The following is a 21,870-nucleotide window of genomic DNA, read 5'->3' as shown; positions in this document are numbered from 1 at the left end:
CGTTGTATTGCAACAATTATTCATAATTATTTATAGAAATAGAGGAATTTCAGATTTTCATAAAATTTTATTCCAAATATCTAGTTTTTGTTCTAAAGTATTAAAAATGTCTAATTACTTAAGATATATAAAAAATCAATCAGAATATTTTCTACGTTTTCTATTGTAAGAACAAAGATTCTTGTGTCATGACAAAAAGTTTTATTAAATATTTTTGACGTTTCATATATTATTCTATATGTTGTACATAGATTCTTTAGTCCGTGTCAAATATTTCTTGCACTGAGAGGTTTGCTTCTTATGAGAAACGTATTTCTAACATTGTTTCTTTACATAGCTAAAAGAATATTTTATATTTCTTGAACTTTTCTCTACAAAATTTACCTATAGAAGAAACGAAGAATATCCCAACGAAATCGGAAGCGTTAAAATTTAATGTATTAAAAATTACCTCGTTAATTTGAAAAAAAATTGCATTGTTAATTTGAGAAAAAACATAAAAAAGCACAGATATTCGTGCAAGAACCTAAAGCATTCAGATCTTCCTTGGATCACTAGTATATGCGTTAAAATTAAAATTTCTCGTGCGACAGTTTCGTCAAAGGAATTCTTCAGAGACCCGTCTAACGATCCTTCGTTAACAAAGCGTGTTCCAAAATCTATTATTAATCCACGAAACCCGTAATGTGCACACTCTACACTCTCAGTCAGTGAACAGCAGTACTCGTAAAAAATACGAGCACTTGACCCTTTTATAATTAGCACTCGTTGCTCTTTCCTTCTCCTCTCATTTTCTTTTCAGTGTCATCGACCCGTTTCATAATATCGAAATTTACCTATCAAAAATTTATTGTTAGTAAAAAGTTTCAATATATTCCGTAGAAATCGGCTAAAGAGAATATCTCTCTTACTCTCGATCCTGGTGAAAGTAGCTATGGAAACGTCCCAGAAGAGTCTAAGATATTTCAATTCTTGAGAAATTGTTATTAGTGATAAGAAAAATTGTATTACTGCACGACTATGAAAACTATTCGGAAGAATTTAATGGAAAATTCCTTTCTTTGAAAAGTAGATTACGAAAATATGTAGGTGATAGAAATAACAGCAGATGATTATTGAAAGAAATTATAGATACACATAATATAATTATAGTATAATGCACATAATTAAAATGGATAAGATAATAATTCCAGAGACACATGTACGTATAAAGTTTCTGCACACTTTGTTGTGAATCAATTGTAAACTTTTGTGAATTTGTTTACATTCATTCGAGTATTTTACTTTAGATATCGTATATATGTATTTTTGTACGTTGTACGAATAAATAAATGTGTTGAGAATTGTGGATCTTGATAGCCGAAATAATGTTATAGGAACACTAAATTTACACTTGGAATTAATATTAGAATAGTTATATATTTATTTTATGGATGATTTCTAAGATATTCATCGATACACACTTGCACGCGTCTCAGCACTTTCTTCCATAGCCGACTGTTAACCGACTGAACAGTTTACATTCATCTGTTTTCGAGACGCCGCGCGCACACATACCTCCACACACTGACACCCACATACAAGTATCTCTCTACGCATTTAACCCAGTCCAGCACACAAAATTATACAGATGAGGTGATCGTCGGCGAAGGTGCCTACAAGAAATACTCTTGATTTTCGACAATAACGTTTATTGAACTCTTAACAATTAACAACAAATAACGATCAACCACGATTAACGATTAACAACGGTTAACGTTTAACAACGATTAATAACAAGTAACGATCAACACTGAACTCTCAAGAGACAATAACCCGTTTCTCTAATTGTGTTGGCTTCGCTTAAGCTTTCGCACTTCGCATCTCGAGGCAGAATGAATCTTCTGGTTCGAAACCAAACAGATTCTTTTCTTTGTTGCCCCTCGATATCCCCATTACGCGCGCGTTTATTAAAAGTCCGCGACGGTTGCCGCGTATGCATTCTACCGAATATTCGGCGAAAGAACCGTAGGGATATCGATGACACATTAGGTCTTGCGCTTTCAAGGTATAGCGCTTTGTGTCGCGAAGCCGTTGGAAATTTCCGTGGTCGAGTGCCGCCACACATATCTCAATAAAATGTATAAAAATCCACAGTCTACCTATGATCTTCCCTAACACGTAAATTAACAGCATTGTACGCGCTTTTATGCGGCAAATGAGCCGCTTATCTCCCAGATTGGTTAACCTCACGAAGCAGAAAGTGGAGAAGACCAATGAAATTACGTAAGATAAGCATCGGTCAAGTGTTACAGCACTGAAATTTCAAAAAATGTCAGAAAGTGGAGTTGATCACTTTGGTCTGTGAATAACTCAAACATAGCAAATATAGCAAGTTCGCGTGTTGATTTCTAAAAAGTCTATGAAATTTACTATTTCCTCATCTTTCGTTGTCTCTTGGGTGTAATCGATTCGTTTCATCTTACAGGATTTCATATATCAAAAACTTATTAGCAAGAATTTCGAGTATATTCCTTAGGAACCAGTTACAAGGAATATCTCTTCGTTATCTAGGCGAAAATGACCGCGGAAAAGTCCCACAGGAGTCTGAGATAGGATAAAGCGTATCGCAATAGAAAGACAGAGGAATTTCCCTGTCGAGTTTAGCCTAATCAACGGGGTAAATTTTAATATTCCGAAATATATCGTCGTGCAAGCGTGAGTAACTCGTAGCTATTGCGCACTGCGTCAGAAGATTCTTGCCAGCTACGAGTCTTGATTAAATTTCTTGATTATCTCGTGATTCGCCGGCTATGCGGATGGATGGCGGTTTCAAAGTGGAGCTTTCGTGGCCTTGAAAGTCTGTCTGGGAAATACATAGCTGGTTATGAACTGCAGTTTTCCTTCTTTCTTCTTTTCTTCTTCCTTCTTTTGTTGTGTTGCCTATGGTGATTGTTGCGTCTTTGATGAAGTCCGACGGTTAATAGGATAAATTTTTCATTTTAACAAGTCGGAGAGACGAAGAAGCAGAATGGATATAGAAGTTAATAGAAGAAACGTTTCAGAATTATGTCTTTGTGTGAATTTCAAGTTTTTAAGTCCATAAGATAGATTTGATGATAACGCTGAACATGATAAGCCCATATTTTTTCATTCTTTTTGATTCATATTTATTTTTGCCTTATTAACAATTTTATATGCAGATTTAAATGAAAACGCAATTTTGAAATAAGAAAACCATCCTTTATTTGGTTGCTGCATTAAATTTGTTCTCTTCTTCCAGAATGTTTAAAAAATCACAGAAATTCTTGGTTATAAACTCTGATGAATTTACGAATGTCAGAAAACCTACACAGATGGTCTTATCACGCTTTTATGATCTTTATGTGAAGTAGTTGAAGAAAATAAGCGATTCGGAGATATAAAGCCTTTTGAGATTTGATAAATTTTTTTGTGACAAACGAATAAGATTAGTTTAGTATCTATATTAATTTATCTTTGTTAATATTATTAATCTGTCTGCATATAGCTAATGTTAGCAATACTTTTTAAATGTTCAAGAAATCAATAGAAACGTACATTTAATTCTGAAATGAAATGGAAAGGTAGTTTTAATGTAAAATCGATTGACAAATTTATTGAATTTTGAAATTACTCTTCCATAAAAAATGTCACTTAATGTTTCGGAACTCATTTGAAACGTGAAAGTAGATATTGTTGATTTAATATCATTTTAAACCGCAGATGATGGAAGCACGTAATAAAGGTACAGTGAAAAGGTTATAACCTTACAAAATGTGATTGAAAAGTAGGAAAACACGATAAAGGAAATTTTCATAATTCTTTTAGCAAAGAGGAAAAATTCTATGAAGCGATTTTGTGTGACGGAAGAGTTGCAATGCAAAGTATAATTTTATTATTAAGTCATTTTGTATGGAAGACAGTTTTTTCTGTTTCGAACTTTAAAAATAATACACAGTTTTATTGGATATTATGAAATGCTAGTAACGAAGAATAAATGCATATATAGTTACTTGTTTTTGATTTGTATTGCCATTTATCATTTTCATTTTTAAATTTATATTACTACTTACTATCTTCATTTGGTATAAAAGAATGTTTATTTTTTTTAAATAATTCGCAGTTTTACTAGATATTCTAAGATAATAGTTGAGAAATATAAGCGCACGGTTGCTCATTATTGTTTTTTATCTCCAGTTTTAAATTCAGGTACTTATATTTCTTGTATCTTAATTAAAACGTTTACATTTGCAAGTTCGTTGATGCTTCGTTTAGAAAAAGGAAGGCAATTTGTGCAAACATCTGCAGCTTAGCTTCCGTTTTTTTCCATGGTACATATTTTACTTAAGTCTCTTCTTCGTAATTAGCAAATTAATTAACAAATTAATTAACAAATTTCTCAGAGTTAGAGTTTATATTTTTTACATTTTTGTATACATTTTCGTATAGATAAAGGAAGCTGTTGATACAATGAATTTTTGCGGAAAGTACCATAAGATGTAGTAAGAATGTTACTGAAAAATTAACTTAATTTAAGCTCATCAGATTTAACAATACGTTTATTGATCCACGTTTAATTTTATACCTCAGCCGTATTTTACATATTATCATTTAATTATATTTATAATATATATATATATAGGATTGGTTATTGTAATTGGCATTTATTCCAATTACTGAATTATATCTATTTAGTGTACTGTTTGTTGAAATTAAATAAAACTGATGCATAAATTTAATAGTATATTAACAAATATGATCAGCATATATTTTGTCAGTATTGTTTTAATCAAGCATAAAATTCTTTATAATTTGCATGAAAATACGCGTATTTGTTATTATACACTGTCTCGTTAATTCGTCTCATTTTAATTTTTGCAAAATTCATAAATACGGTTTCTGATCAATTCAATGCTTGGTGATCATAATAAGTTAACGTGATAATTTCGTTTAACTTTTTCATACTTTGCACCGCTATTACGTACGAATACAAAATTCTAACGAATCAGCTATTTCCTTAATAGTCTGAGTTATCTCGTCTTATATATATGAAATATAAAAATATATTATACAACACCAACGTATTAAAATTTACACAAATTATTATACGTATATACGTATTCGCACGAAAGTATCCGGACATTTGCTTTAATAAGACATATCGTCACATTTAAGTAATATAAAGTAACATTTAAATCGGACCTTCGGTATTTTAAATTAAGTTGTCCCGTTGGATTTCTTTTTATAAAAACCTTTAAGGATTTTAATCTGCACCTCATCGATACTTAATGTAGTAACTTTACGGCAAACAGAAAATAAATGTAATACACGATGGTTGGTAACTGGTGGTACAAGCGGAAAGGGTGTGATTCTACTTGAAAAAAGAAGTTGAAAACATAGAATAAAAATTTTTCGTTTGAGGCTTTGTTTTCGAGAAAATCGACTTTGAATTTTCGCTCGGTACGCCTGCGGTACGTTATAACAGATCTCACTGTAGATCGTTGTCTCGATGGAAAAATTAAAAAAGAAAATTTTTATTCTATACTTTCGACTTTCTACTACAGCACATTGAAATGAATGGAAGACACATCGAACGACAGTTTACAGAGGTGAAAAGAAATTGTTATATTTTGTATCAAAATATTTAGTTCTCTCTTCAGATTGGTTACAGCTTTTGCTCGTTCCAACGAATATTATAACAAACTCTTAAACTATTTTTCCGTAACACTTTTTATAGCAATATTATATCGGTATATCGTAAGCACGAATACAGACAATCTATAAGGAAATAAACGTTTCTAAGCACTACGAAGTTAAACAGCTGGTAGGAATCCGTAATTCAACGTGTTTTGACATTTTTTCGCTAACAATTATATTAGAGAGCAACGGCCCTCGACACCGGCGCTCGTACTTTACATAAACCCATTACTTATCCTCGTTTCTCGTATAAAATTTGCAAATTGCTGGGAAATACCGGAAGCGAAATAAAATAGGCTGATCCGCGGGATATTTTGCCTCGTGTAAGTGAAACGCGACCGAGAAACTTTCAGAAACATTGACGCCTACACGCGTACATATAAAGTATCTTATAAATATAGTATCGCTCGAAAGAAACCGAGTACTTGCTTATTTTTGACAGAATATAATTTTATTACAATATCGCGAATGATAATTGCGTATTAATAAATAATGACTATATTCTTTATTACTATTTGTTATTACGACAAAAATTCGTTTTAAACAGGTAGGAGATATGGGATGAAAAAATTTCTTCTGCAAGGGCGAAGTAAGTTAGAGCGTAATTTTTGAACAAAATTTATATGATATGATATTAAAATATAATATCATATACGATATATTAATAAACAGTTGCTATATGTGTTCAAAGACTCTCGTCAGCATCTGTACGTAATCTGGACGAACGAATAAATATGGTACATACAAAGCACTAATATCGTAGTTTCGTTGGCTTTCGACCTTCGCCGGATATTAGCGCGAATTTAAATGTCCTTTCTCGCAAGCGGAGTGGAAAAATCTCTCGTTATCTTTGAAAGCCGTTTCGTCCCGTGGCAGAGCCTCGAAGCTTGCCACACAGCGCGCCTCAGGGACGCGAAAACGTGCCGAGGTATAAAGTGAAATTGAAAGGAGACCCCAGGAATTTTCCCTATCTGCCTCTCTGTCTCGAATCCGGAATCGTCTCTTTCTTACCAGACGGCAAACTGGTATACGAGAGCGTTGGATGCGAGGTTCGTGTAAAGCCTCGGGCTTTGCCGATGTTATTTAAGCAGTGGTAGAGCCGTACGTACGGCCAGACGAACCACGTTCACTCTGCCTTATCCTTTACCACTCTACTTCTTCGGACATCGTGATGCGAGTCTCGCGTCGTACCTTTCTGGCTTGTGTTATCGATGCTTCAACGCACTGTTCGTTACTTGATTAATCGTTCTTTGATTTCTTTCGTAATTGGTTAATTTTCCCATTGCAAGCGATGCCGAAATCGCGTTCTACGTATTCTGTTAATTTTGGTAACCGCGCTTTTTTTGTCGTATTATGGTATTCGAGGCTTAGAATGACTTCTTTCTTCTTTCTTTGAAATTTGGACAAAGCGTTATATAGTATATTATTTATTCACGATTGAATTTTTAGAAAGCCTAGCCTTAGGAATAGATCCATCTTCAAAGTTGAAATCTTAACATGTAATTCCTATAGTCAGCAGCCGCAGAGATGTTTTTTCGATTAATTACGGCAAAGTCTTTCTTACAAAGTTGTTAAGAAACTATTATGTTGCGTAAAATACTTTTCGAATAAAAGTAATGTGAAATACGTAACATCAGTAATTTTCCTTCAGTCCAAAATGTTATTTGTAATACGTATTATTACGTGAAGTTCTGTTCTTCTCTGAATTGTTTGTTAGTGTGCGCTTGTAAAAAGCACAGACTACCAAGAAATTTCTTCCTAGAAATACAATCTCAGACGTGCAGAGAAAATACGGCTTTCGAGTCTCAGTGTGTTTTACTTTTGGGAAATATTGTCCCGCTACAAATACCTTAAAAGTCTCTTTATGATAATCCTATATAACATGTAAATTTCATCCGCGATTTTCTATAGGGAGATACGAAAATCGCCGGCGGCTAGTAATTGTTGATGTAGGAAATGTAGAGACGAGATTGATAGTTGGTAACTGAACGCTGCTGTTTTTATTTAATTTTATAGAGTTTCATAGGTTATGTACATTTTTAAAGAAAGCGATATATCTGCATCGCTGATATAAAATATTTTTAATGAAACAATTATGAGATACATATTTCATGTAAGAAATTTCGAACAAGAATAAAAATGTATATAAATTTCAGCGAGTTGCAGAATATCGGGGATAATTTATAATACATGAATTTGATGTTATTCGATTTTGGAAATAAATATAAAGATAGTGCAAATAATTTTTTAGTATCTAACACATTTTACAATGATTGCTTGATTTCAAGTACGTAGTACGAGTTTGAATAGGTTTCAATATAAAATATAATACACATAATTAGTTTTGAAAATTGTGTTGAAAGAGACTAAATGTTGAAGCTATCTAGCGAGAAATCAAATAAATAAAATTCTTTATGTGCAAATAGAAATAAGGAAAAAATTAATACAAACACTGAATGTTTATTTAGAAATTGTAACAATTGGAAAAAGATAATATTTCTAAATATTCTACCTTAATCCCGAAAGGTTAACGTTAATACTTTGCTTTTACCGATACATGTTATATCCTTCACCCTCTTTTATCTTTTTGTAGGTTATTAAATACTTTGTAATCCATTTCTATCGCATGATGGTTAACCACAATAGTGTAAATTCTAATTTTGTCATGTTATTATAATTTCCTACTAAACTGCTTGTAGACCTGCAACTAAGATTTTATCTTATGGACTAAAATTAAGTCTGAAATTAATACAAAGTTTTGTCACGAATATAATTTCTATTTACGTAGTGTATGAGTGTACCTTATAGCAAAAACGCAATCCGATAACGTAAAACAAGAGATTTCGTTTAAAACGTATAAATATAGTTTTTATTATGTGGAGATAATTGCAGTCCTAAATTTCACAAGCTGTCGAGGATTAAAGAGATTTATTTTTCTACACATATTTGCGAGGAGCTATATGTAATTGCTTTTTATATGAACTAACTGAAGATCTTTTGCAATATACAACAATATACAACAATATATCTGCAGATTGAGAAACTGCGATGCTCTTTAATAGATTAATACATTTCAAGTTATTTTTTATCTACAGATATACAGTGGGAAACTTCTTTATATACTTTTCTAATCTCGTTATCTGTGTTGATTATACTAATTTACTCTATCCTAATAGATTAAACTTTGGAATGATTAAAAAGTAGTTATACAGGGTGGTTGGTAACTGGTGGTACAAGCAGACAGGGGGTGATTCTACGCGCAAAAAGAAGTCGAAAATATAGAATAAAATTTTTTTTTTTAATTTTTCCATCGAGACAACGATCTACAGTGAGATCTGTTATAACGTACCGCAGGCGTACCGAGCGAAAATTCAAAGTCGATTTTCTCGAAAACAAAGCCTCGAACGAAAAATTTTTATTCTATATTTTCGACTTCTTTTTTCGCGTCGAATCACCCCTTGTACCGCCAGTTACCAACCACCCTGTATACACTTAAGGAAATATCATATCTGAAACAAGAGATAAAGCTTTCTTGTATTAAAAAGATAGTCCATACGATAAGACATCTCAGTGATGGAACATGACACTTAAAATAAAGTATCACGTCCTAAACAGTAAATGAAGCTTTTTTGCATTAGAAACTCAATTCGTGCGATGAAATACTTCACTGGCGAACGCTTGAGCTCACGAGAATCCTAAATTAGTCTGGGATCCATATCGCTGCAATTTTGTCATAGCGATATACGAACCCATGTAATACAAGAATCGATTCTCTATATATGTTATTAGTTTGATTAAAATTTGATATCTTTCAAACGCAGCCATCGAGGAAATTCTTTCGAAGATTCGTTTTATCCTTCGAACGTTCATCGATGTTGGTCGGGTATCAAACTTTCAACGTTTTCTGTTACTCTGGCCAGCGACATCGCAGCACGATAAATATTTCAAGGTTCCGTTTCAATCACCGTGGAACGTGAATGGTTTCAGCAATTTACCAAGCTTGCGTGGTAAGTGGGTCTAATCGTGTAAATCCGTAGCTGCGCGATATCAATTTTTCTGTAAATTGTAAACTTATGAAACAAGTCTCGGGAATATCCTCTTTGAAACGTCATTCCTATGAGCGTACGGCTCATAAGGCTCGCTACTTTTGCCATTACCTCTGCCTGTACTTTTACCTCGTAGTTCGCCGCGCTGTTATACTTATCCTGTTTTAGCTCTTCAGAGCTCGAGTTGCTCGCGTTCGGGCATGTCTAGACGTTAAAACTGCCCGGGAATTGTTTCTCCCGCAGGAAGTATGAGAACAAGAAATCGAAGAAAGGATGGGGTGTTTGCGTTATATAGAATTGAACGTTTTCGAAAACTTGGTGCGATTTTATAGTATTAGATATATTTACGTTATATATTTATTTACAGAAGTTATGCACTAATCGTGGACATTTATAGCAATTGATATTTTTATGAAAATAATCTACTCCTCCTAGTAATAGTAATTCTCCATTAATCTGTATTATCGTTCCCTTTTGTAGGGACTTTATTGTTCGTTGGAGAAATAATCTCGAACAATGGTATTGTCTTCTTTATAGACTTTGAATGTCTTTTTCATCCTACGACAATCAGAACAAATGGTATTCGGATGGTAAATCAAATGAAGTAATTTCGTAGTTTAATCTTTTAATTTTAGAACAAATATAAAAAAAGACACCTTTCTCGCCAATGAAATATTAATAGTTTTTTATTAGGTTTTTTGAAGTATATGCAAATATCTGTAATCATAGTGATAGAATAAATAGGCGAGACTATGAAAACAGTCAATTACTAGCGAATTACTTATTGTTAGTAAAACATTATTCTAATATATTCAGTAGGTTGAAATGTTTTAAAATTCTACATCTAAGGAGATTATAGTAAGAAAAGAAACACTATTGAAGCGAACAGGTATAGATAATTTTAATTATTTCAAATGACCTATTATTACTAAATTGATTGGTGTTTGTAAAACACGTTAATAAAAATAGATAGCGATATAAGTCGTGTTACAAAGTCAAAGCATCATACTGTAATATCGTAGAATAGCTTTGATTGGAGATCGGCTGAAATTAGAAAACACCGTGTACGTCGTCTTTTTGTGGTTTGTTTACATCCAAGAGCGCCTAGTAACAGTGACGCGAGAAAAGATAAGCAGCGTCAAAACAGAAGTATGGTTTCATATTTCAAGGAGTGGCAATCGAGAGGCCAGAGTATGTGAGCCGAAAAGTGTGTGTGTGTGAGAGAGGACGAGAGCAAGGGCGAGCACGACCGAGCGGGAATGCATTGGCGAGAGTCAGAGTTGATCGAGACGTCGAAGCATAGAGTCGTTAGAATTGAGTTGCGAGTGTTGTCGAGTGTTAGAGTTGCTAGTGAGAGAGAGAGAGAGAGTTACCAAATAGTTGTCAAGTTATTTGATGTAAATACGAGCGTTGCATTTAGTTTTCCTGTTAATCAAACATCGTTTTTCTGTCTAACTAATATCTGTATTTTCAATCCATTATTAATAAATTATAATTAATCGGACAAAATTACACCTTTAATATATTTCGATATTACAATACTCTTTATCGATAAAGCTCTTCTGTAGCACTGAAAGTGAAATGTTTGCTCACCCAATAATGAATTTATAAAAGTTCCATTATATTATTTTATAACATGAGATATCCGTTTGAACGCTTCAGATTCTTTTTGTAAATTCCACCACGAAGGAATCTTCGTCTACGCAAATATTACTATTATTATATGTAACTTCTAACATATAGTTTAATAGTAATAAGAATTCACTACTTTCGTACAGTTGTGAATAACACGTTCATCACACAATTCGAAACATTATAATCGGCAAAAACAGACTATGACGTGGCACTGCAACGAGCTCTGTCATAATGGGAGCATCAAATTTTTAACTGAGATGTTGAAGTAAAACTCTCGCTCGTAACAGTTTTTGTCCTACTTGAAAAACTTATACCGAGCCATATTTTTCACGCTGGTTTATGCGGTCGTTTGCTTGATCTGGCGCGATTTCGCTTCACCCTGCATCATAATGTAAACTCTCTGGACTTGCTATTTTCTTTCTCTGCTCCTCTTTTCGGCGTGCTTTCTTTTTCAATTGCACAGCCGTTAGACGCGCGTTTGTTTTTTTGTACTATTAGCACAAAGGCAAATTGTTGCTCTGCTTTGAAGTCTTTCTGCAGTGGACGAAATATGTAGGTACGTAGGTAACAAGCTGTAGTCTTTTATTCTCTAATAACATAACTGTTCGCTGGACCCGTATAGGTAAAGCACTTTTTGTTCTAAGGAAACACGAGTTTCGTGTCATTTCTTTGCTTTTTCGTATCTCCGCTTACATTTTGACATTTACGTTTTTATACAATTTTATGATACAATATGGAACAATATTTATTATTCCCTTTATTATTTCCTGTGACATTTTATATGTTCCTTTTCGTTCACACATATTGAATCCTTGAAAAGAAGAAGAACTAAACGGCTAATTAAAAGTCGAGGGGTTTATTTGAACATTTACAGTTTACATAGAGCTTAACCAGAACGTTAAATTTACGAAAAATGTTTAGGCTGCGAGGAATTCTTTCGAAAATAAAACTTCCTCCAAGCAATATTGAATAACGAATAATCGAATAACAAACACGGTGACAGAGACGGCGCGAAGATAGTTATCTCCTAGTGGTAACAAGTACCTTTATATGGTACGAATAACATAGAAAATTCCTTAAAGTTTGATGGGTGATTGGTAATTACAAATTCGACAGCGAACAGCGTGTTGTTCAGTTACGTTGCTGACTACGAGCGAATCTGTCTATCTGTATTGAACAATTAACAAATAATTAATTCCCTTGCAAGAATATTCTTTCCCGCTTCTCTTCCTACAAGATTACATTCATGTATGATATATTGCTTCACTTTCGTGTAATTTAAGTGACCGAATAAATATTAAAATTACGAGTCTATTATTCATTTTATTAAAGAGATTTTAATTCAATGAATTCAGCATGATTTTCTCGACAAGTTTCTCATATGTAGATACTTGTTAAATTTGAAAAATAGAAGGAAATTACTTTTATCAGATCGTGACTATTGTGTTATGACGTTAGGTTCGACATGAGTTTCAGGAATTGGCAAAATATACTATTATATTTGGGAGAAAATTTAAGAACTTTGGATATTCTTGGAAATTAAAAGGGTAGATTTAATAACTAATTTAAGAAGATGAGATTCCACGTGATATATCAACGTGTAGAGCGTTGAGAACAATTTATATCAAGAATATTAAATGCAACTATTAAAATATGTTTGAAAAATCCGAATAGAAGTTTAATTAGAGAATTTTTGAAGTAATTTAATTTTTTCTGGCGCGGAGAGATGTCTGGCCATTGACAGTCCACTATCACTGATGCCCCTCTATTCCTTTATAAGTTTCGTTTGCCTTTCATATTTCATTAGTCAAATTAAACTCGCTTTCGTAAATTTCATTAAATTATAAGACTGTAAAATCTTCGAAAAATAATGTTTGCTTTTTAAAAAAATATTATGAAATATTGCTGCATTATTAGTGCGAATATAACCTCTCAAGTTTCATCTTTGTTCGTAATCTTTGAAAAAACTGGAAAATTGATTTTCTCTGTAATTTACAGGAATTTCATAACTTCAAGATTGAAAGTAAGTTCACGTCACATGCGAATAATTGCGACAAAAGACTGTTTACAATAGAGTTATTACAGTATGTTAGTTCGCATAATATTCTTTGAATATTAAAAATTAAAATTTTTTAAGGTAAATTCAAAATAATTTTGTATATTGCTAAAAATAATTTTCGAAATTATTTTTGTTATTTTATTTTAATTTTAAAATATAATAACATATATATTTCATAACAAAATATGTAAATAATCTTTCACCAAATAATTTAGTATGTTATTCATGATAAGTTATTCACAGAAACAGAAATAACTATACTTGTATATAATCTTTTAGTACAATTAAAGACTAAAATTAAAGCTAAATTTTAATCCTACATTTATTTAAAATGCTATATAGACGAAAACTGTATCAACCTTTTTACTGCTGTTTTAAAGCACTGTTAAGATCGTCTTCTTATTTCGCTGTGATACTTTCCGTTTCATGCGGTTACCAAACGAAAGCTTCTGCTTTATTCCAACAATGCAGTAACTGTAAATTCTTATAATCAAGGTCTTTTTGTAGCACCATCCTTCTTCTGATTAAGTATTAATTTTTCAGTCGTAAATTTACATTTACATAATAATTTAATTTAATGCTATTGCGTTCCTTTGGCAATTCTCGACCCAATCGTTTTTACGTCTAAAATTTTCGTTTTACAAAAAAGCGTCTTTGTGTTGTAAAATGTTTTCATATGGTTGAAAAACTTTTTAAGCTTGAGAAAAATATGGAAACAATGCCGCTAATCACTTAAGGAGTGAATTAAAAAATAATCCTATCGTAAAATCCAAAATTTGTGTTATTATCAATTTAATAATATTTCATTCTGCTCAACTATAAATTACGATTAGAATTATAAAAAGATTCGGAATGTTATTGTAATATCGTATCCTAATGCTTTGTTATTCTAATTTTACAAATTTTTAATGTTGTAATTCTAATATTATAATATAACATTATCAAGAAATTTATGCATATTTGTGTACATGCGTTTTCAAATAAATATTGCATCGTTTCGACTTTATGTTAAAGCTTGTCATAAAACATTAAAGATATTTTTGTTTGTTGAAACGAGAACAAGGTTCAGACGTAAAATTTGAAAAGCCGTAGTATGTGTTGTTATTTCTATACTCAGAGATAGGATCACAATAGTTGTTATTTTATTGAATGGATAAATCTATCACACCGTTGTGAGCCAAAAAAACCTTTATTGCACGCGCTTACAAAAAACTAGGGATAAAAAGAAAAAAGCATCTTAAGCCTATCGATTAAATCTATCGATTGTAACTAGGATTATCTTCTAGTTACTATTTCTTATAACTAACGCATCTGCATATGGATGACGAGCACGAACTCACGTTGACATTTTCAACAGCATGTTTAAAATATTAATGCAAAATATTCGATATAATACTCGAAATAGAACGAAATAAAATACTTCTGCTTGATTTTCAAACATTGCAAACAGCCATTATATTGTAGTATTAGTAGACGTTAATAAAATGTTAAATGTTAAACAATATGGTAAGAAAATTAGAAACTGCACGCAACATCGGAGGTTCGATACTGTAATTAATTAAATTATTCAAACCTTGCATATAACAGTTTAAAGCATGATCACGTGACTATAAACTGTGTTATGTAATTTGTGGTAATTCGAGACTTTCGAATGAGTTTGATTCAGAAAGGAACGTTATTCAGTTTGAATAACAATACCTTCAGCTTTATACTCCCTTTGTGAACCATGGGGTCTATTCTTGCGTGCAAATGCATCTCTCATATATGTAGTTAGTTAACTCGTCGTCAGTATATTATACTTTGGTTTAAGCCAATAGTTGTCGTAAAACTGTAAAATAGCTTTTACAAAGAAGCGAATATTTTTGAATTTCAATGTTTCAAAAATGGAAACCGAACGGTATCGTGTTTGCATAAATACTATATAATCATATGATATATCGTGTTTAGATAAATGATGTAAAGTAATATTAGATGAGTGCGACTATTCACCCCTGAAAATGGGTTTGTTTCGGGAATTATTTTCAGGTTCTAGCGAGATTCCGAAAATTTTCCTGACACATAAACATGTTGAGTACGTACTAGTAATTTCGGGACCCGATTTACAATTCGGAAGTGATACTACTGTGGCTGCACTTGACGACGGAACTTTCCGACGACTTCGCGACACAAAGCGCTATATCATCAAAGCGTAAGGTCGACATGCCCAATGTACCATCGATATCCCTACGGTCCTTTCGCCGAATATTCGGAAAAACATATACGCGGCAACCGTGTTGGACGTCTAACAAACGCGTGCGTAGTGAGGATATCGAGGGGCAACAAAGAAAAGAATTCGTTTGGTTTTGAACAAAAGATTCGTTTCGTTTCGAACAGCGAAGTGCAAAGGGTGTAGCGTAACAGCGAAGCAAACACATTCGAGAAGCGTGATTGTTGATTGTTGATTGTTGACTGTTAATTGTTTAATAAACTTTTTTGTTGAATATCGAGAGTATTTCTTGGACACTTATATCTAACACCACTACACTATATTCGGGACATGATTTTTCAGACGTATCGTAAATTTGTAAGTTTGAAATCGCCTGTATACGTATCGTGTAATCGAATACAAAAGATAAGTGTATATGTTTACTATGCTTTAAGCTTTTACTGTAACATATATGTAGGAATGTAGTTACTACAGAAAAACGGTAGTGATGAGAAGCACATACAAGACAGGAAAAAGAGAGCGACAATAGCAATGAAGAAAACATGGTGCGTGGGGGAAGAAATATTCAAACAGGACTACAAAAGGAGAATGAAGATGTTTGGAGCACTCGTAGAGAACGTGGCGCTATTTGGAGTAGAGGTATGGGGCTGGAACATGGAAGACTGGATAGAGTACAAAAGAGATATGCGAAATGGATATTAGGCTTAGATACGACAACACCAAATTATATATTGACAGAAGAATGCAAGATAATAGAAATAAAAGAAACAGCATTAAAAAGAGCAGCAAGGTACGAAGAGAAAGCCCTAGAATCAAAAAAGGAATTAGTAAAGGAGTGTATGAAGGAAAGAGAGAGAAACTGGGGAAATGGCCATGAAGAGAGAAGAGCAAGAAAGAGAAAGAAGGGATTAGAAGAGATGAGAAAAGGAGGGACGCAGATAGAAGCAGGAGAGGAGCAAGAAAGGATGACAGCAGACCAAATTATAGAAGAAAGAAGAAAGAGAGAAGCAGAAGAGAGGGGGAAAAGGATGAGGGAATCCAAATATAATATACACTACAGAAATATAGCCAAAGAAAAATGACCAAAGCACTTAGAAGGGAGGATGAAGTGGAAGGACAGGAGAATGCTGGCAAGATTCAGATGCGGAAACGAGACCAAAGCAAGGGAATACTGGAAAGAAGAGGGAGAAAAAGATGCAGACTATGTAGAAGGAAAGAAGAAGACCTGAGACATGTAATGGAAGAATGTGAAATAACGGGAGGACCAAAGGACATAGGAAAAACGCCAAATGGGACTGGAGAAGGTTTAACAGAACTAAAAGCAATAATAGAGAAGAGAAATTAAGAGAGTGCAATAGAATAGAGTGGAAAAGAGGGGAGGTAGACACATAAGAAGAGAAATAGACATAAGAGATGTAAAACCGAAAGTTCGTCCAAAGCCGAAAGGCACGGATTAAGCAATAATAAATAAATAATAAATAAATATATAAATAGGAATAATAATATATAATAATAATATATAAATAATAATATATAAATAGGAATGTAGTATAGTGTAGTATCGTAGACGGATTGCCTGGGAGATATCGGGTGTGTGTTGTCAGCGTTGTCAAGGAGTGTTGTCAATAATTAGTGACGAATAACACTATACCATTTTCCTACATATACCTAGCCCAAATCTAATCCTTGTCTTTTGTTTATAGTTTATATAGGTAGTAAGTGTATACATTTACTGAGCTGACGCATTTATTTAACATGTACATATATGCACACACATGAGACGTTTCGTTTATCTCGATTCTTCAATATCTTATAGGACATTAGAAATTATTGTTCTCAATAATACACGTAGGATGCATAACATAACACTAATTGCACGCCTAACGATTGAATATTATGTACAGGATGTTTTGCCTATTATGGTTAATATTTTATAACATCATGTAACGTAACATAATATGTCGAGTATTTTACGTTTATTGTTGAAGACGATAATCCATAATAAATGATAATAATATGTTATTATCGCTTTTGAAATGGAGAAATGATTTGTATATCTCGTCTAATAACTTCGGATAAAGTACAGTATCCGGACTGCAAAATTTTTTATGTTAATGTGTCTTTTCAGAGGTATTTTACATCGCAATGAGCCGAAAATGACGATCATTTTTCACGAAAATAAACGATTTGCAAAAATTCGGTCTTATAAATATTTAGCCGATGAAAGCTTTGACTCTGAAAATCCGCGTAAAATCATGATCGTGCAGAGCGATAAGCGGTAAGCGACAAAACAAGCAATGGCACGGCCAATACCAATGCTCCCAGTGCCAATTTTAAAGTTTACTGTTTACCGCTCTCTCTGTATGGTCACGATCTAATCGGCCGCCTGACGGCAACCCGCTAATAAAAGGTAACCCAAATCGAATCCAATACTCACGATTCAAATGCATTGAGAGTAAGCCATAGAACAGATTAAAACTACCAAATTTTTAATAAAGGTATCGTCAAAATCCATGAGAACGTCACGCATCAACAGGTTGGCCAAAATTTTTTACGCCCTTTTCCCCGAGAAACGACCCGCATTTTCTGATTCGGTGACCTAGAAAACTCCTAAAAAGTGTCATTCTAACCGAATGTTTCGCAGCGCGGATACTATACTGGAACCATAACTTTCTTGCAAACTACTCTACGTGACCGTAACTTCCCACCTTTTAATATTTTCATTTTAAATCAGCCCTTCATTAGAGCACTATTCAATTTTTGTTTCGTCACATTTTTAATTAAGTTGTTTTTTCCTCGTATTGTTAGATTTTCAGCTTAAGTTTTCTGCCCTTTAAACCGACTTTTGCAAATATATATTTCGTTTCAATTAACGTTTAAGACGAAGTTGACGGTTTAAAAGCAAGGCAGGTTTTTTCATTTGAAATGGAATACGTTTTTCACTTTCCAAAATTGTTAGAAAAAAGAATTGTTTAGAAAAGGTAACGCTATGCGAAAGTAACAGTTTGACGTATAAGGTGACTCTTTCCTATATTTTAGCATTTTTCTTTGCTATCATAAAAGAAAATGACAGAACTTCCTTGGTTACCTGATAGGAACATGCGTCGCAAGATAGCTCGTGCAAAGCGTTACATGAGCCGCATTATAAGTACGTCAAACAAAATTGATTCCAAAAGTGAACTGCTATTCACTATAGTAAGAGTACCATAATCACATATCCGATAGAAGTATAACGTTTAACGAGAAAAATGTCACAATGATGAAAGACTGTTTTACTATCTTTTTTAATAAATAAAATTTAATAGTGAAAAATATTTACAAATTTCGCTAGTTTATTATTAGCACACATAATATTTTATTAGGGCTGAAGAATTTTATCTAAATTGAGGACGAGCGCAAATTCTTTTTGCTAGGTTATTGAGGAATCAATAAGTCTCTGCTTATTATTATTAATTATTACTTATTGTTAGCCTAATTTCCTGTTTTAAAATTCACTTTTTCTAGTTGCGTTACTTCTTTTTAACGGATCGACGTGATCTATCTTGCTTTACTTTAACTTAAGCATCGTTATAAATAAATACTTCTAAGTGTATGAAATTTCTTTCGCAAATATTCAACTTCAGCGACCAATGCCACAGCATGGCTGTTTTGTTATTGCTCAGAAGCAATAAAAAGTTCTTGTCTTCCCGTGATTTTAATAAATTTACCTTCGAATAGAGGAATTTCAACTTTTCAATGGGATTCTCACTTTTTCTCCCATTACACTCGTCTTCTTCTGATGGATGAGTAATATTTTGCTTAATATGAGGTTGGCCAAAATGTTCGCTTTCTAAGTAACTTGATGGGATCTAAACATCAAAACGATTTGCACGAGGAAGCTGGTGCAACTGATTTTCTGCACTTGACTTTAATGTTTCGAGTATGTCGGTTATTTCCCGCGTGCTATAACGTTCAGCGTCCTCAATTAAATTGTTCGCTATCAACCTTAGCTGGTCTACCCGACCGTGGAATAACGTCCAACAAGAAATGTCCAGCACAAAACTTGGCAGACCACTTTTGACACGCTTGATCAGTCACAGCATTTTCTCCATACACTGCACAAATCCTTTTTCGCGTTGTTGTTATTACGTTCTTACCTTGTCCAAAATAATACAGCGTAATATGTAGAAAATACTATTTGTTTTCTTCTATGTTCAATGTTGGCACAATCGCAGCCAGCCTTGTCACGCGAGTCTATAATTTCTAAAAATCCATAGCCAAATGCCGCAAGATTATTACCATTTGTTGTTGTTCATTTGTTTATCGCTGAACGAACGAAAGTTTTATCTGTCGTTCGTGCTCTAGTAACGTATTATAAAATAACTTTTTAACCCTTAGAGTGCTATGGACGCATATATGCGTCTGGCGAAAGCTATCGGTGTGGACTAAGGACACATATATAATGTTCAATTCTAGGATAATTCAGGGATCGATTCTGAAAATCGAGTTTATTGTGAAAATACTTAAATGAAATACAGGAGTAAACAACAATTAATAACAGTAATAATTAAATAAACAACAACCAATTAATAACAGTAAACAATAAATAGCAAGTTCTGCGCAATGTCTACCTGAAAATCGAGAATCGATTTTCAACGTCCTGAGCTACCGATCTTTCTCCGTCAATCTTCAATGTTTTAAATAATTACTCTTTCTTCTGTGATCTTGTCTATCTCCGATGTTGATCTCTGTCCGTCCGTTTGGGAAATGCGCGTCTCTCAAAATGGCTCTCCGTAAAATAAAGAAAGCCGCTCTGTCCGTGAAACGAAAGAAGTCGTGCTGTCCGTAAAACAGAGAAAGTCCTCTTGCTTATCCACATTTGAACTCTTAGAGAGTTTACACATATATTCGTTTTCTGTAAGTGTCCGGCATGGACTAAGGACGCCTATATGCGATTGTCAATTTTTCCGAACACCTACGCAGAAGTAATACTATTACGTTTGTGTGAGATAAATATAAATGCATTGCTTACATATAATGCATATATTTTCTATCAAAAATCTACTGCTTCGAAACAAAAATTTAGTGAATTTCATTTAGCGTTGATAAGAGACATTTTACGAAAATATTTCCAAGGTAGAAGCATGTTAGGAGGAGGAAGGAGAAAGTCTGAGGATTTACCATTTCGTTTGATCGATAGGCATTTTCCATCAAAATGCCCTAATCGTGCCGGCACAACACAATTATCAAGAAGAAAATGTGTTGTTTGTGTGAAAAATAAGAGAAGGAGCGACACGCGATACGAATGCAGAAAATGCGATGTCGGATTATGTATCGATAATTGTTTTGAAATTTTTCACACACAACTGAATTATTAACTCGTGTTATATTTACTAAATTTAGTTTTCTGGTTTATTGTTTTCTAGTTTATTACCCAAATTCTAGTTTATTGTAAATTTCAATGTTTATAATAAATAATTAATACTAAAAAATAACGCTCTTGAATCATTTAGTCTCGTGCAAAAGAATTACTATAACTTATTACGATTTGCGCTTTGAATAGTCAATCGACAGAGTTCAGTCTAGCGAAAAAGTACTCCGTCCACAGCGATCGTCAGCGCTGGTCGCGCGCCGTTCGTACGGACCGCATAGGCCGCGAGTATTCAGCACTCTAAGATCCATTCGATAGGCTATCCAACGTTTTGCAAAGCACAAGTTATGGCTTATGACTGTAATAGCGGCGCCATTAATGATTCCGAGAAAGCTGTAACAATAAATAATAAAGTTGTAATGGTTGTGAAATGCACATAACTTGCATGTGGGTATGAACAAGCAGCTATAGATTTTGAAATATTAATAAATAGAACTACGTGACCAGTTGCGAGGGTGTTAAAATAGCTACACAAAAATTTGTCAATTTTCATAATTTTTCTAAAGATGCAAGCTGTTACGATAAATTTCATAGCATAACCCGAGGAAACTATATTGGACAAAGTGCGAGCCGTCTAAAGCGTTGCTAAAGCCACCGTGCGAGAAGAACTGAACGAACCTTTTTGGCCAACCCGATATAATCTCATTCTTCCGGAATCACGTAGCCACAAATTTTGTTTTCTTTAAACGACCAGGTGCATTCACGAGGATGCAGTTGTATCAGCTGGCTCAGCCGCGGCGAACGATGGCCGGCGTATACAGTTTTCGACAGGATAAATGGCGCGGTGTATAAGGGTAATTTAATGGGCGTAAAGGCA

The 21,870-nt window shown here is 33.5% G+C and overlaps 1 protein-coding gene and 1 long non-coding RNA gene across 2 annotated transcripts in view; both read left to right on the top strand.

The window, feature by feature from the left end:
• Positions 1-21,870, top strand: part of LOC138184159 (kielin/chordin-like protein) — a 252,414-nt gene that overhangs the window by 7,764 nt on the left and 222,780 nt on the right. The window lies entirely within an intron of this gene.
• Positions 16,062-21,870, top strand: part of LOC138184219 (uncharacterized) — a 36,205-nt gene continuing 30,396 nt past the window's right edge. The window contains exon 1 of the long non-coding RNA XR_011174289.1: positions 16,062-16,470. This is a non-coding gene — a long non-coding RNA (uncharacterized LOC138184219). The remainder of the gene's footprint in view (positions 16,471-21,870) is intronic.

This window comes from Bombus flavifrons, chromosome 1, assembly GCF_040668555.2.
Source record: "Bombus flavifrons isolate JBK064 chromosome 1, iyBomFlav1_principal, whole genome shotgun sequence".
NCBI classification, from domain to species: domain Eukaryota; kingdom Metazoa; phylum Arthropoda; class Insecta; order Hymenoptera; family Apidae; genus Bombus; species Bombus flavifrons.
This window is presented reverse-complemented; position numbering and strand designations above follow the sequence as displayed.